At 39.7% G+C, this 16,846-nt stretch overlaps 1 protein-coding gene across 3 annotated transcripts in view; it reads right to left on the reverse strand.

Annotated features, from left to right (window-relative positions):
- LOC108889349 (F-actin-uncapping protein LRRC16A) overlaps positions 1-16,846 on the reverse strand; it is a 65,357-nt gene that overhangs the window by 41,782 nt on the left and 6,729 nt on the right. The window lies entirely within an intron of this gene.

A 16,846-nucleotide genomic window follows, 5' to 3' on the forward strand; every position in this document is an offset into this window, starting at 1 on the left:
ACACTGAGATGAGTCTAGCCATGTTGCCTTTGTTTTTATTGGAATACACCCTGGCTGAGTGAGACCATCATAGGTCAGTGTGTTCTTCTTCATTTCTTGCATGTGTTTCCTCTGCCTGCTGAGCAAACTGGACACCAACTGCCACTGTTTATTAGAGCACATGGTGAGGACAGAGTTTGCTTCTGTTGCTGAGATACGGAGAAAAAGTCAAGGCTCAAGGGGGCATAACTGGAATACATAAACTTGACATTCCTATTCAGACAAGCAGCCTTGAAAAGGCTGGTTTACTGAGATGGCTCCCGTAGAGTGTGATATTGTTATAAAAAAGATTTGTACAACTCAGTGTAATTGAGAATGTGATAACCCTGACAAAGATGTCATTTTGGAAAAGATTCCAGTCCTGCGTGTTTTGAATAATCCAAACACTGAGTCTCTTGTAGTCTCTATATTACATCACTGTGCATTTACATTACAATATAAAATTCTGTAGTAACTACTTTGGTGTACCAAAGTGAATAATTATGAATTATATTTATGTACCATAAAATAATCCATCAGAGGATCAAAGGTAAACACGAGAAAAAAACACAGACTTGTAAAGCTAAAACAAATTCAACTTATAATACAATGATGTTTAAAAGCTGAAGTCGGGTGCCATGACACTGGATTTTCTCTTGTCAGAAAATATCACAACACACCAAAGGCTGACCTTTGAAATCATTAAAGGGACACTGCCGTCTACCTTGGTTGGTCAGCAAAGGCAAATACTAAAAAGGGCCACTACTAACGGTTGTTTTCACTTGATTAATTCTATTTTCCTCAGTTGACCGCTCAATAAAATGTTTCTAAAATCTGGGAGAAATGCTCCTCTTTTCAACAAAGACATGTATTTAATTTGCTTGATTTGTCCAACCAATAATTGCCCAAAATCCAACAATATTAAGTTTACTATCATAGATTAAAAAAAACAATATGTATTACATTTTCTCAAACTAGGATCAGTGATTTTTGGTGATTAATCAAAAACTATTGCCAATAAATTATTTTCAACAGCGCAAACTGCAATGAGCTTTGTTGCAATCCAGGGGGATGCCAGAAACATGAAAACAGCTCAAAAACATTCATAATCTTGGTGTTTACAGGGCAAGTGTGTAAGGCCCCAGAAAATAGGTGGCTTAAACCTGTTGGGTTTTGAATGCTACAATGAAAAGACCAAGGTTAGAAGCTACAGAAAATAAACAACAAGAGATGAAACAGGGAACATAGAGTAAAAAAAGAGAGAGCTTGGCTTAGAGTAGATGAAACATGTAAAGGAGAGTGAAATGGCAATAAAGGGAATGAGAAACTGTCATGAGGAAGATGAGATGAGAAGAAGCAGAAAGACAGATCAAAGGTGAAAAAGAACTGGAGATGAGGTTTTGAAGCTGAAGAGCAGGGGATAAAATAAAAGACTACAGATGAGGGAAGGGGGAGAGAGAGAGCACAGCATACTAACAAGTCACAAATAAACAATGTCTGGCATCAACAGCAGGAAGGGAAAGAAAGCAGGTAAGGAGGTGAAAAGAGAGCAGAGGAGAAAACAAGATTAAGAGGAGTCTATGAACAGTCACAGTCCTTTTTAAAGATATATTTTTTAAAAAAGAAACAGAGGGATTAGAGACGTGGCTAAAGAAGATGACAGTATCTCCCAGCCCTCTGTGTCTCAGCTCCACAGGCAGGGTCTGTGTGGCTTGATGTGATGGAGACAGACAGGCAGGCCTGTGTGGCCAAAGATAACCTCTCCTAAAGAGCACCAGTCACCACTGCTACGCTCGACTAGACCCCTCTCACTGTCAGTTTTGCCTGTTGTCTAGACTGTAGCTATAACGCATACTGCGTGTGCTGGTGCTTCACTTTTAAAGCTACATCTACATTACATGATGTAAATGTGTCTTAACAGCAGGATAACAGCAGTTTAACTTGGGTCTTATTTTCATAGGTTTGACCAGTGTTTCTATCCATTATGGCGACTTAAAATCGCATCATTGCTAAAATGACGTCAAACTAGGCTGGAAGCTTAATTGGTCAAACAATCAATCAAGTTGCAAAACAATCAAACAGTTATCAGCCGGATTATCTTCCATTTAAACAGAAAGTAAAACTGACAGCGAGCACACACAAACTGTTGGTAATTATCATTCCACAGGAAAACTATAGATGAGTAAACTTAGATAAGTAAGTTCGGCCCATTGTGTATTTATTTATATACTATTTTACCATTCTTTTTTTTTTCCGTGTTGTTTTCTCTTCCAAATAAATTTGTATAAACGAGCTTGGCTAAAGGAGCACACTCCTGCACACATTACAAGAGCATTCATTTTATAATGCCTTTTGCGCTCTGGAGGGACTTTCCAAAGTTAAATTAACATGACATCATCAGAGTTATACAAACATTTTTTAATCTATCTTTTGTGAGTCACCCAAATTCACAGAGGTGTAATAATTAATTGACGGAGTAACCCTTAGCTGTATTATCATCTGACTCACTACCTGTTTCCTTCAATGTCAGACGTCTTTTCAGCTGTGTTGCTTTGGTGAGAACAATGTTATCATAAAAAAATAGAAACTACAGGCAAACCCTTGAAAATATTTCCAGGTTGTAATAAACTGGAATGATCCCTCAGTCACATTTTATAGTGCACAGAACAGTAGAGGAAAGGTCAGTAGGTAAAAAGAAGGATCTCTGCAGTTTGTATGATCTTAGAAGTTAAAAAATAAATAAATAAAAAATGCTGTTTGTGGATGTCAGAACTTTAGAGTTGGGTGAAAAAGGTTCTTGACCATGTGACCTTTTTATTTCCCATAGATAAAGCCCTGCTTGAGTGAGTCTGGTGACAATGAGTAATGATTTTAGTTCTAACAGTACAAGTGAAAAACACCTGGATTTAAAGAAAGAATGGTACACATCAGGCTGAATAGGAGCTGCCATCATGTCCAGCAATAACCAATAACCTGCTGGTTGTGAGTGAATGGGAGGTATCAACTGTCCACTGAGGTTTCTTCCTCTCTGTGCAGTCTCACTACAGAGGGTAGTAAATCATTCAGTACTTAGATAATCAATTAAGGCTTTAAAGCAATTAGTCAGTAGTAGCCAGATAATTTCAAAGGGACACAAGGGCACTCAGTGACTGCTCCTTCTAACTTATTAAAATGCTTTTAAACATACTCTGATTCTTGTTGTCACAGCGTCTTGGATTTTCCTTTCGTTCTTCATCCACCCATCCTCCAGTAAATGCATGACTGCTCCTCTGCACTTTCCCAGGGCAGCACTCTCTCCATCTGCCCTTTTGGGTGGACAAAGCCATAACACCCCTCTTTTTCATGCCCCCTCTCTGCTCTGTAACTGCCCTCCAACCTCTCTCTCTCTCCCTCTCTCTCTCTCTCTCTCTCTCTCTGCTCCCTGTCTTAAGTGGACTTAAAGCCTTCAGCTGTCCCATCAGCCAATGATTTCACTGTGACCACCATCCCGCCTTCAGCTCTACTCAGCCAACCAGATGGCAGCAGCATTGGAGCATGTCTACAAGACCAGAGAGAGCATCTGCTATTACTCTCTCTCTCTCTCTCTCTCTCTCTATCACAGACACACACCAAAACTGGTGGCTCACATACAAGATAACTGCCACAGGCTCTAAAGCACCATTTGTCTCCTTGGCCTGAAACACACACACACACACACACACACACACAGAGAGAGAGAGAGAGAGAGATTGAGAGAGAGAAAGAAGGAGCTCTGCTGGGGGATTTATGAGCCAAATCCATTTTATTATGAAAATTTGACACAGACTCTTTTCATAGAGTTTTCTGTGTTATTTTATATGGATAAATAATATCATGCTTTGTAGCTATTTAAGACACACACACACACACACACTAAAGACATACACACTGAAGACACACCATGGGAGAAAGTTGACAAGGTCTCAAACCCCGGGGTCAGTAATAGACACAGAAGTCTGAAATCTATGTTTCTGTTTGTGTTTGTGTGCGTGTGTGTGTGTAGTCCATTTACAGGACTGCCATTCCCAGATTATCTTTTTCTGCCAAACTGTCAAACCCCCCCTCCTGCCCCTCCCATTTATCCACCCCACATGTGCAAGTCACACGCACATTGTGTTACTATGGTAACAGCCAGCCCAAACTGTGCACAGACACACTGATAGACACTCACTCACACATGAAAGTAGCACGCTGCAGTGCCAAGCCTTGACTGAGAATGTCAATGAGTTTTCAGCCCCTTAAACAACATTCACACTGGCCTACAGTTATACTGAATCTCTGTAGGAACCGAAGCAATACAGAGCAGTGTTTTATCTGCAGTCATTCAGCTGTGACAGCACTTAGCCACAGGAAATCTACCCCCCACCAAAAATGCTTTACTCATCCATCATGTCTTGGGGTGCATTCCAACTCTTATTGTATCTATCACACCATATTGGGTCCACTCCTTGATTTCAGTTTGTTTGGGTGAGAACACTGTCTTTAAAAACTCTGGCGGCACCAAAGAAGACAATCAAAAATGCTAACTACAAATGCTTCACGTGTTTGACCACCACACTGAGGTATGCTTGATTCATCTTGCTGGAAATGTAACCATTAAAAAACAAGCTCTTCTGATGCATGTGCAGTGTCCTTGAAGAAATAGTTTGACATAATGAGAAATACACAAATATAAAGCTACAGCCAAGAGATGGAGAGATTAGCTTAGCATAAAGAATGGAAATGGGGAAGACAGCCAGCCTGGCTCTATTATGCATGGTAATATACTGACTTATGCTTGTTTATTGTTCAGAAAATCCTTTTTATTCATCTATTCCTCCATGCATTCATCTACATACTCCATCACTCATTAAATGGTCAAATGGCTCTTGGATCCTTGTGTTTAAATGTGCACACCAGCTAGAGGCTCTATGCTCCAATCATCTGTATACTAACTAAGGCAATAATAATCTAATTTACATTGCATGTCAAATTTAGAGTATACAGTCTTCTTACAGTGATGATTTGCTGGTTTTCTCTGTTTTACCATCATTGTAAATTGACTGACCTCCTTGCAGATTACTTTCTCAAATAATCAACCAGCCATTCATTTGGTCTATGTAAAATCAGAAAATTTGGGTAAATGCATATCACAATTCCCCAGGCAACAAGGGGATTCTTTGAATGATTTGTCCAATCTAAACACATATCAATCATATATATGATATCCAAAGAAAAGCAGTAATCAACAATGGTTCTCTAAATGAGAATAATCATCCCTCATATGAATAGCGGAGAAAAAAAAAAAAACACAGCCACAATTACACTCATCCCCACACCACTGCTGACACAGGCTCTTTATTGCATAACTAATGCCTGCAAGTCCTGCATGTGCGTCTGTAACATTAATGAGTCATGATGTGCTAGCTGCAAAATCAAACTGTCAACGCGGCACAGTGGAAATTAGAGTATTTTTAGAGAAAGAGAGAGAGAGAACAGAGAAAGGGGGGGGGGGGGGGGGGGGGGGATCAGCTGGTGAGACGAGCAGAGTGGACACCAGAGAGACAGAGAGTGAGACAGTGAGGGACAGAGTGGAGGCGGAAGGGCAAAGCAAGTGAAATGACTTAATAGATTCTAAGTGCTGTTTTGCTGATAAGCAGCCAAGATTTAAATCCAATCAGTGGGAAAGATATTTAATGAAGGAAAGTGTTTAAAAGCGGTTTCATCTCTGTCAGAACCAATGCTGCCGTGATGACCCCATATTAGCTTTTGATACACTGAAATCAATCAGCTCTCCCTGGATCCAATGCAGTGGATTTCTCTCCCTCTCTTATCCTGCACTTCTCTGCTTTTACCGCCCACTCTTTTCTTTCTTAATCTCTTCATGTCCTTACCCTCATTTAACCTCGTCCTCTCTCTCTGTATTTTAACAATTGCTTAAAAAGATACTAACACCTGTAAAACTGTATGCATTTTACTAGCGAGACTTTACGCTGGTAAATATATGACTATTGGATAATCCAACCATCACTATGTAGAAAAATCCATTCTCCATTCATGCATTCTTGTTTTCTGTCTATTATCTATTGGTTGCCCAGTGGACTGCACCATGAACTATTTAGATATAGTCATCACTCAACATACTACCAGACTGTACGGTGTAATCTGAAATAGTTATTGTAGTTGACTTCTTTCCTGTAGTGTTTCTTTCTGTTCTTTTCTTGTCTATATAGTACATTTTATGAATATGCACATGTTGCGTGTGTGTGTGTGTGCTGCGTGGGTGAATGTATTCAAACAAGCAGGCACGTGTATAGCTAGGGACAATGGAGAGGAGGAAACACGCACACACACTCACACACCTCCCGGCTTTAATCTTTAAATAATCAGGGATGGTGTAACACCATGTAATAGATGAGCATGTCTCTCCAGGCTGCTGTTCAATATACAGTAGTAATTATATGGGGCAAAAAACACAGCACAGTACCATCTGCACGGTAGAGGTCTTCACGTGCCCTGGGTCCAAATTACAGTCAGTCTGATTGGGTTGGATAGGGTCTCATTTCACTGCCACAGATGTTGGGTGTCTGTGTCAGTATGTCTAATACCTAAGTGGATCTGAATGGATCAGAGCATGTTCAGTAACAGTGCTGATCATGTGACACAGTATGTCATAGTCACTGCTGAATAAAATATTTTAGGAAATTAACATCCTGTGGAAAAAATGGGTGCTATGTATGACAGTTTTTTGGAATTAGTTTCACAGACATTAAATTGGTCTGAAAACTGTATCTTCTGTCATCTTCCTTAATGTTATTATTATTTAATTTGAAAATGAGACTTTTAGCTATTTCTGTAAAGCTTGCTAATTGAAAGCATTTTTCTCTCTTGAAGGCTCTGTTGGATCAGCTCTGATTATTCACAGGTCTATTCAGATTGGGTCCGACTGTGCTTGGGTCGCCCTCAGCTCAGGTCTCTCTTTGTAGAAAATGAATTTATGTACAATGGGTTTGAATGGGTTCTCTGTCCTCATTTCAAATCAGATCTGTTGTTTTGTGTCCATGAAGACTTCTACAATGAGGCACTGATAAAATGCCCTTTTTAAGATATAAAAACTCCTCACACAGGTTTGTTTAACCCTAATGATACAATGTTCAGCTAATTAACCTCATGCAGGCTCAAAACTTCCATACACACGGCCATCGAATCTGTCAAAATATCCTGAGAATGACCCTGAGCACATAATTTAAACCTGGTTAATCCCCCCAGCTGCAGAGGAAACACACTCCTCTGTTTTCATGCCATACGCCTGCAGTGGGAATTGACTCTGAAGCCAAAGATAACCACTTATCTGTGTTGAAAGAGTGGGAATACTGAGAGGGAGACTCAGTAAGGCTGACGCAGGACAGATCTTCCTGGTGGGATCTGGCTCTGAGGCCAACTGGAACTTAATCTGATTCCAGAAAAGAGCCCCCTAACCGCTCTACACCCAGGCAGAAAAATCATTTGTTTTACAATACGTCGATCCTCCACTGCCAAGACAAGCTGCTGACAGTGCAGCTGAGGTCTGGTCCTGTAATGTCTGCAGACTCACACTGCGCCAAAACCGCAGCACAATGTGAGCATGTAGTACTCCTTCATAGCACCGCACGGTTCAGTGAGAGAACAGCTAACATGTGCACAGCCTGGTCTCCTCTCGGCAGTCTCAGACAAAACATGATATGATACACAAAACCATAGTATCACACTATGTAGCATAACAGCAACCAGACATGCACCTTACCCTTAAATATTTCTAAGATTATTATTTATAGAATTTATAGCAACATCACAATACACAACTTGCAAAAATAAAAAAAATGAAGAACACAAATCCTTGATAATGTACCATTTTCCTGAGTCCTGAGACATCAAAGCTACAATTCACTTTGTCAGAATACATTCACACCTTTTTTCAAATTATGGATACAGCCATTCTTCTCAGTGCATATCCTCCTCTCACTGCGCAGGCAGCCAAGGAGAGCATTAAGAGAGAGACATCAATTTTCTTTTATCACTGCCCTGCTCATCATTATGTGTTTTACTGCTGAGGAGATGAGCGTGGTGAGGAACAAAGGCGGCTGACAGTGGAACTTCCTGAATAAATTTGATTGGCTGGTCTAGTCAGACCACAGCTGCAGCGAGCTGAGGCATGAATAAATGGGGTGTCTGATTATGTTACATTTCATGGTTTAGTTCTTTTTTTTTTATTGCTACTGTTGCTGGTTTTGTTTTCAGTCAGAACATAAAGTGTCAGTGAATATGCAAGATGTGCTAAATAATAAACGAGACATATACAATGTAAGGTTGATGATTAAAATATATGGAAACCCTTTAGAGGCAGTAAACATTCTTTGTAGCAGCTGACAATTTTCCTTTTTCATTGAATTGGGTACAATCAACAACAGCACATTTATACAGGACACCATATACATTATCTCTACATGCTGCCTGTGTATCATAGCCTCACTAACAAGCTTAGCATATTCAGTCAACCTGCCAAACGTGTCTTACACAACACAACTGAGGCTGAGTGAGCATTCAAAGGGCCAGGACAGAGGGATTAGATGATTGTGCTTTCAGATTAGGATTATTGTCCAGGTTGGCAAGACGCCCTCTCACACTAGATATATGTCAGGGTTTTCAGAAACTGGACTCTGGGGACACTGATAGAGGGGGGTTCCTTGTGTGTCTTTAGGTTACAGAGATAAGGAATAATCACAAGGGTTCATTCATTCATCAGCATGGCAGCCAGACACAATAGGTTGGTTTCTGTGAGTGTGAGTGTGTGTGTGTAGCTATGTGATGGTGAGCCAAGGTTTTTGGGTAAATGGGATATTGCTGCAGACAACACAGATGAAAGAGAGAAAACCAGAGAGAAAGAAACATAGAATAGAGGCAGAGACGTTGTTATTTTTTAAAACTCAAGCATAACAAAGAAAACCAAAGTGGAGACCCTCCTCAATCTGAGGTACGGTGTTTTGTCAAGGAGAGAGAAAAACACACAGGTATGACAAAGAGAAAGTGAAGGAGAGAAGAAAGGGCTCACAGAGACAAAGACAGAGCGAGGAGTAGGGGAGGAGGGAGTGGGGGAGGAGGGAGTGGGGAGGGGGTTCATTCTGGGCTGGTGTTGGCATTACCCGTGGTTTCCCTCTGGAGTGGGTAGATAACATCAGTTGGCACTAATAACACACGCAAACACACACAAACACACGCTCAGCGCGGAACACTGATCTAAACGATAAAGTTAGTGTGGCTTAGATCATCAAGTATGTTTCCCTGCAGTTAAGCAAAGGTCCTCTCAAGATTAAGTTGATGTTATCAAAGTAGAACTGATCAAAAGAAGATGATGTAAGACTAGTAATGGGTTTCCTGTAAGGACTCTATTGGGACCTTTTGCATTTCAGAGAAAAAAAAGATGACAGAAACCTGAAAACTGGGAGTACACCCTAAATAAACTGGGTGGTTTGTGCTTGACACAAAGAAATTACATTTCTCTCAGCTGCAGGTGCAGTTGGTGATTTATTTATGTACTGTGACAACCACCAATTACGTGAGTTTAAAAAAACAGTTCTGGTGAAGACAGACATCTGGTGAAGAACTAGTTATCTTAGCTTAACATAGCTAAACACAAAGACAGAAAACAGGGAGAAACACATTGTGTGGTTCTGTCCAAAAGGTAACAAAATCTGTCTACAGCAACTCTGAAGCTCACTAATGAACACATTATATCTGGTTTGTTAATCTGTAATAATAATTGGAACTGAAACAAATGTAAAAATGATCAGTGGATTTTGTTATAGTTGGACAGACCCAGGCCAAGCTTTTTTGTTCCACCCATTTCATTGAAACAGTGTTGAGGAAGTGTATGCCATAGAGTTAGGGTCATACATCAATATCCAGTACAACATATTGCTGATCTGTCAAAATCCATGTTTGTGACGACCGCACCAACACATAAAAACATGGACACACATGATTGCACACAAAGACTGAGAACACAATGAACATGGAGGGTAAAAGGTTGGGTTTTTCCCTCTACAAAATATGCTATATGGGATTTTGACTCTCTACCAACACTGTGCACTGTATGTGACAATGACAAAAATATAGTAGAACAACAAAATGAAATAAAATAGAACAATGGAGGAAAATGGTAAGAGGGTTAACAGTTTGCACAAGGCAACAATAAAAACTGCAAGGACGCCATAAAAACCAACCATGCAGCAAAAGCATATGACATCGCTGGCAGTGAAGTCAGTGCAGTGGTTTGCTGACAAACAGCTGCATGTGTGCCAGCAAATGCCTGTGACAGTGTCCTTGGAGGCAGAGAGAGCAGACTGTCCAGTATCATACCCATGCTTCCAGTCTCCTCTGATGTGTTTAAAATTCATGAATGAATAACCTGAGATTAAAGTAAGAATTAATGATAAACTGTGTCTCATACAGGCAATGAAAATGACTGGTAAGCCTCTTTGGGAGACTCACATCATGATGGTTGTCTTATTTTTAAATCACACAGGCTCCAGTGTTTTGACACAAAACCTCATATTGATTAGACTGGATTGTTCTGTGGCTGTTTACTATGACATGGACCACAAATGCCATTATCATCCAATCAATCTGTGTGTTGCTGTGACCTAAAAACCCCATTCAATTGCACCCAGTAAGAGCAGACTGATACTGTACTAACCAGGCCATTCCATTGGAAATCCCTGTTGCCACTCTTCCAACAGTACAACCAAGCAGAATTAACAAGGGACAGGAGCAGTTGGATCAGATGTGCAAATTTTAAACAAACTCAAAAATCAAATGGAAATAAAAGACAAAAAAGTAGAAAAGACCTCATTTGTTCCATTAGACTCAAGGTTGAATCCAGACATATTAGAAGTCAATAGTTTGAGATTATAAAAACCAAACCCATCGAACCAACGACCTGAGGCAGGGTCAGTTATATTGCTAAGACTGTCTGACTGACAACGACCCTGACCTATCAGATAATGATGATGAATGGCTGTGGGTGGGGCTTGCATTGAGCTTGGCTATGTGGCTGGTTAATGTCTCTCCAGGGAGGTTTTTGTAGGGCATTGTGTGATGGAAACAGGCTATAACAAAATCCCTATTCAGCCCGGTTGGGCGTAATGCAACACAGACTGACAGATACTCAGCCAATAAAATGTGACAGTGAGTGAAAAGACTACAGGACATAATGAGCACGTTCAACCTTTCCATCTATTCTGAGAGTGGCCACACAGGGAATGGAAATTCTCTCCCACGCACAAAGATGGACAAGCACACACTTGGAAAAGGAGTTAGTCACACTGTGCATTTTAAACAGTGCATATTGAGAGAAATTCAGTTTTCACAGTGTTAACTATATTGTTATAAGAGTAAATGTGTTGTAATGTAGAATTCATTTTCTGTTTTCTGCTGTTATATGTATTAAGAGGAGATGCAACATTTAACATTTTACAAACCAACCTGTGTGTGTTGCATTTCCACTAACTTTACTTACTCTTACCTCTTTGTTCTGGACTTCACCTGTGAAGATTTGCATCTTCTTCACTCTGTTTATCTCTGCTGTTTTTGTATATGTGACACCAAGTTATTTTAAAGAAGTGTACAGCGGATATATTGTAATTCTTATTTTTAATGTGCATCATTCTTTCTTTTTGTCCTTGGTCCTTGTCCATTATACAACACAATTATCAACACAACTAACCTGCTCATTCAGCTTTACAAAAACCAAACCACTCAGAAGCAACTGTTTAAAAAAAAAAAAAAAAACTGTTTAATAACATGGTGTAGGTGCACAGTCAGCTAAAATTAGACTCCATGACTAACCTAAACTAGCATCTGCATTCAGCCTACTCTGACAGATGACTCTGGTTGAATTGGTGGTCACAGTACGACACAGCAAATCAGCATCAAGTCCAGAGGAATCACTGGTAAGTGTGTTTTAGGCTCCTTCATCCTATTTTAATGCATGGGGAGATAACACATTGCTCTGTTTTAAGAGAAGCAAAGAAGTGTACCTAATGAGATTATCTCAGACTGGGAACACTTAGTGTTTATATATATATCCATATTTTGATCTCACAGCAACAACGTGGGTTTAAACCCCACCAGGGCCAAACTGGGACCTTTCTGTGTTGGAGTGTGTACATTTCCTCTCCCACCACCTCTCATCACAAGTATGGTGAATTGGAAACTAAAAATTCCTCTGTGATTGCATCTGAAATTTTTCTAAAACATTTAGAGGTTAAGAGAAAATTAATTGTGGCCTAACACCACAATCAGTGTCACATGTATCCTTAATCTTTGAGTATTGAGTAAGAGTATTAATTCATTTATTCATTTTCCTTTTCAATTAAACCCTCCTTCATCATAGGCTAAATTCTCTGTTAAAAATGCTTTTGTAAATTTAATTGGAGTCTAATATAGTCCACTTGACCAAACACAAATCAGGAATGACAACACTATAGTAGATTATATAGTGACTGCAGCGTGCTCAGCAGGAAAATTGTGACCTGTTTGACACATTCTTTCTGCCTGGTTAGCTCTGAATGTCACCCCAATTATGTTAATAATCAGCACAGCATTATGACAGAAAACACATAGGACCTTCAAGCACAGTTAACTATTTGACAGACACAATGATTACGTGCCTCACAACATTATAATAGTTTGAACTCAGGCTGAACTGTAGACGACAAATAAAGAGTATTCCCATGTTAACTTCCACTCAACCAAGAAAAGGATTGAGCACAAATAAAAAATGATTCCCAGTCGCAAAAATGAAAGTGAAACTAAAAGCAGATTTACTTAGGCAGAGAAGAACCCAGATAGGTCACAGCTTCAAACACCAACTGTGACACTTGTAGAAAAAAAGAAGCAGAAGAAACACAAAAAGAAACAGAAAAGAGGGAGGCAGAGGAATACTATCTGTATCATGATGCATGAAGTTACCTGATACCAATACACTTAGCTCTCAATTGAAAGAGTAATGATACAGACTCTCACTGCACACAGAATAACATAATAATGCCTATATGCACATATTGTACAGTAATCAATCTAATCCTCATTTTATCAACAGAAATATTACAACACTTTGGTTGAATATTTTCCATCATCAAGTTTCATGTCAATATTTTTAAAAAACACTAATTCATTAGTCTCAAATTATTATTTTCTAGCAATTACTCTTACTGTAGATCATTATTCTGTGATCACAGGACAATATACAGCCAAGCAACCAATCAGACAGAGCTAAAAAAAATAGCCTAAATGCACTCACAACTATTTTGAAAACCTTTCTGATTAGAAAGTAGACACAAAAAGCCCAACAGCCAACAGCAAAGACAGGATGCCATGGTCTATTATCAAAAGGAATTTTAAGTGTGGAGGATACTTGCTCTGCAGCCTTTAAGCAAGAGTTGTAAGTACCTCTAACAAAAGATAGCGGAATGACTGCAGGTTCCCATGAGAGGGCATTACAGGTGATCATCTGGGAGTACAGAATTGGGTCACCACCATTTTCCCACTGTCCCTAATGACAGACCTCGAGGTTTAAAAGAAAGAGAGAGACGGCGGGAAAGACAAGTTGGACAAGATTCTAGGCTTTCCCAAATGTTAAAACAGGGCCTCTTCAACATTTTCCACCAAGGGACTGAGTTTGTTAATGTCACTGAGGTGATCAGCTATAGGACATGCTGTATTTGTCAAAGAAACCAATTTTACCCAATATGTGGGGAGATGTTGTACAAAGTCCCCAAGGATCTACTTTTGTGTGACACAAGATGACTACACAACAGATTATATTTGTAATTTCATTGCTTAGTAACGTGCTGTGTCATCATGTCCCAGTAAAATAAGATTAAAATCTGTGTCACTCTGGATTTAATTGAGTTGATGTGTAGCAGCTTTGTTTCACACAGTGTTATCTGTGCTATCTTAGTGCAAGTGCCATGTACAAAGCAAACAATGAGATGCAATAAAGAAGTTAACTGTTGGTGACAGTCTCTGGCTAGGACAAACACACACTCTGCTTTATTTGCGCCAAGAGATCATGAGGAGGTTGGACAGTATGCCAACCCTCTAGTTTCGTAGTTGTAAGTGGCAGTCAATGATTTGTGAATGAGTTACACTGCTACATGACTAATGGCAGGACAACAGACAGCACTATGATCTCTGCGTCTACAAAATTATGGGAGTTAAGCTGTTCTCCTGTCATATGTGCTCTGTCAGACAAAAAACCCTGCTGCTGTTCAAACCCTACCACCAGACAAAAAGGTTTATATTCAAAACTCAAAAATTAGTTTTGCAGGTATCTGGTCATAACCCAAGATATAGGACAAATTTAAAGTTTGACTGAATGACAGAAATTTAAACTGAAAGGATCAGCAAAGTGATCCAAATTCATCCTGAAGGGATCATGGATGTCTATACCAAATTTCATTGCAATCTGTCCAATAGTTGTGGAGACATTTCACTAAAAGCCACAAATCAACTGGAGGAAAATCCAGGGGATTACTAAAGTTAGTAGGATTCATTTAACCTGCTGTCAGCGCTAGAGGAAAAGTCCATTGGTCACAAAAGTTTTTACATTTCCTCCTCTGGTCACCATGGGTATTTGTACCAAATTTTAAGGCAATCCATCAAATAGACGCTGAGATATTTCACTAAAAAACAAAATGTCAACCTCAACCTCTGGCAAAAAAGTCATTAGGATTCATCCTTAAGAGACCACGAATGTCTGTAGTGTAGTTTATGATAATTCATCCAGAAGTTGTTGAGATATTTCAGGCTGGACTAAAGTGACTGATGGGCTCTGTTTGTCACAGTGCAAGAGTTTTGCAGCACACAGCTGTTTTTCTTCACATTCTCCATCCCCTGTGCCCTGTACAGTATGTCCCATTGCCAATTTTCCTCTTCCTATACTCCCCCCTTCTCCCCTGACCCCTTCCCCGGGGTGTGTTTGATGGACTGATGTTATTATCTCTCCCTCCTTCATCCCTCCTGTCTTCAAAGGAGGCAGATGACTGTATCTATCAGGCTTTAGTGTGCTTAAGAGACACCTCGGGCACTATAGTGCTCCACTCCCAGCCTGAGCGGAGCTCAGCGGGAAAGCCTTGTGTGTATTTGACAGACTAGCAAATTGATAGTGGAAATAACCATATTCCTCCCTTCATTATCTGTGTAGATAGATGTCCTGCATTGTCTGAAGTAAATCAAGCTCTGTGCTGTATGTGGCTGCAGTAAGCTGACAGGGGAAGTTCGATAAATGTCAACAAAAAACATCAAATATGGACTGTAACTCTCAGTGAAGGACAGATAGCTTGTGTGTTTGACATCTGAGGTGATTTATACTTAGAAATACCATACAGAGAAGGGTATGTTTTCATACAGCTTATGCATCAGACAGCTAGATGGGTAATAATAGTAGACAGAGGCTCAACACTCATTATATAGTGATTTAAAACAACATACACCCTAATGGAGTGAAACAGAATGTCAAACTTGACATTAAATTGAAGACAACTTATTCTGGACTGTCTATATGTTTAGCTATCTGACAAAGTAGTCTTTTTAATTGAGATTTTTTTTTTTTTTTTTTAAACTGACAGACCATCCAAAAAACTCAAGAGGAAAGACTGCGATTCTGTTCTGTTTGGACAGACACCTCTACTGTGTCAAACACAGTCATGTTGTCTGAGGTTTAGTGGTTACTTGTCACACCCACAGGTGAATGTTCAACTCTCAGCCACAGATATGGGCAGCGGAAATAAATCAGTCAATTAAATTAGTCACTTTTCTTCTTCTATTAGTCACACAGACAGCACAGAGTCAGTTACTTTCCAACAGACAGCGCTGCTGCTTACACTGTACTGCATCTTCACGTGTTAATAAAGACCTGACACACATTTGTCTGCCCTCCTTGTCTCATTCCCTCTTGTGAAGTATTAAACCTTCTGACTCACTGACATACTCAACCACCATTTCAGTTCCTGCATTATCACATTTTTGTCATTTATTTTGTGGCTTTTCCTGCTGTTCTACTATTGTTTATCATGCTTGTTTCATGTTTACTCTGTTACCCAATCCACTTATCTTTGCTGTGTGTTGTATATAGTGTTTAATTCTTAGTTGTCATGTCAGAATTTATATCCCAGAACTTGCACAGTTCTCCAGAAACACTGACCACATTTCAATTTACATTTCACGCGATTACAAACATCTGATCTCAAAACAAGCCGTAAATATACTGCTCTTTCACCATGTCTAACATTAGATACTACAATACGCACAGGCTGAAATTCCATGGCATGTTTGTTTTCTCTCTCAGCCACTTCCTCCATAATCAGTCTCTCCGAGTCTGTTTTTCTGCAGAACAACAAACACTGGTTTATTTGTTCAGTCCAGTCAAGCGGAGCGTTGATACAAACTCACAGAGTCATTCTCATGCTCTGCGTCTAGATGAAATACCAGAACCACTCCACTGGAATTCCTCACTTCCCAGTACTGACTCCCACTTCTTTACATTGTTTCGTGCATATGTGTGTATGTGTGTTAGAGTGCTACTAGCCTCTGTCTCCAGCTCCCACATGCTGACATTGTTGCCATAGTCACTTGCTGAAGAGTTAGCCTCAAACCAAGAACTTGACTGGACTGGATTAGATGATAAAAGAATAGTTTTCTGCTTTTCTACTTGCTGTAAATCTACCATGTTCCTTGCTGATAAAACACTGATGGGTACAGATTCCATCAGTAATGGTGTGTCTCCAATTAA

The sequence above is a fragment of the Lates calcarifer genome, linkage group LG15 (genome assembly GCF_001640805.2).
Source record: "Lates calcarifer isolate ASB-BC8 linkage group LG15, TLL_Latcal_v3, whole genome shotgun sequence".
Classification (NCBI taxonomy): domain Eukaryota; kingdom Metazoa; phylum Chordata; class Actinopteri; family Centropomidae; genus Lates; species Lates calcarifer.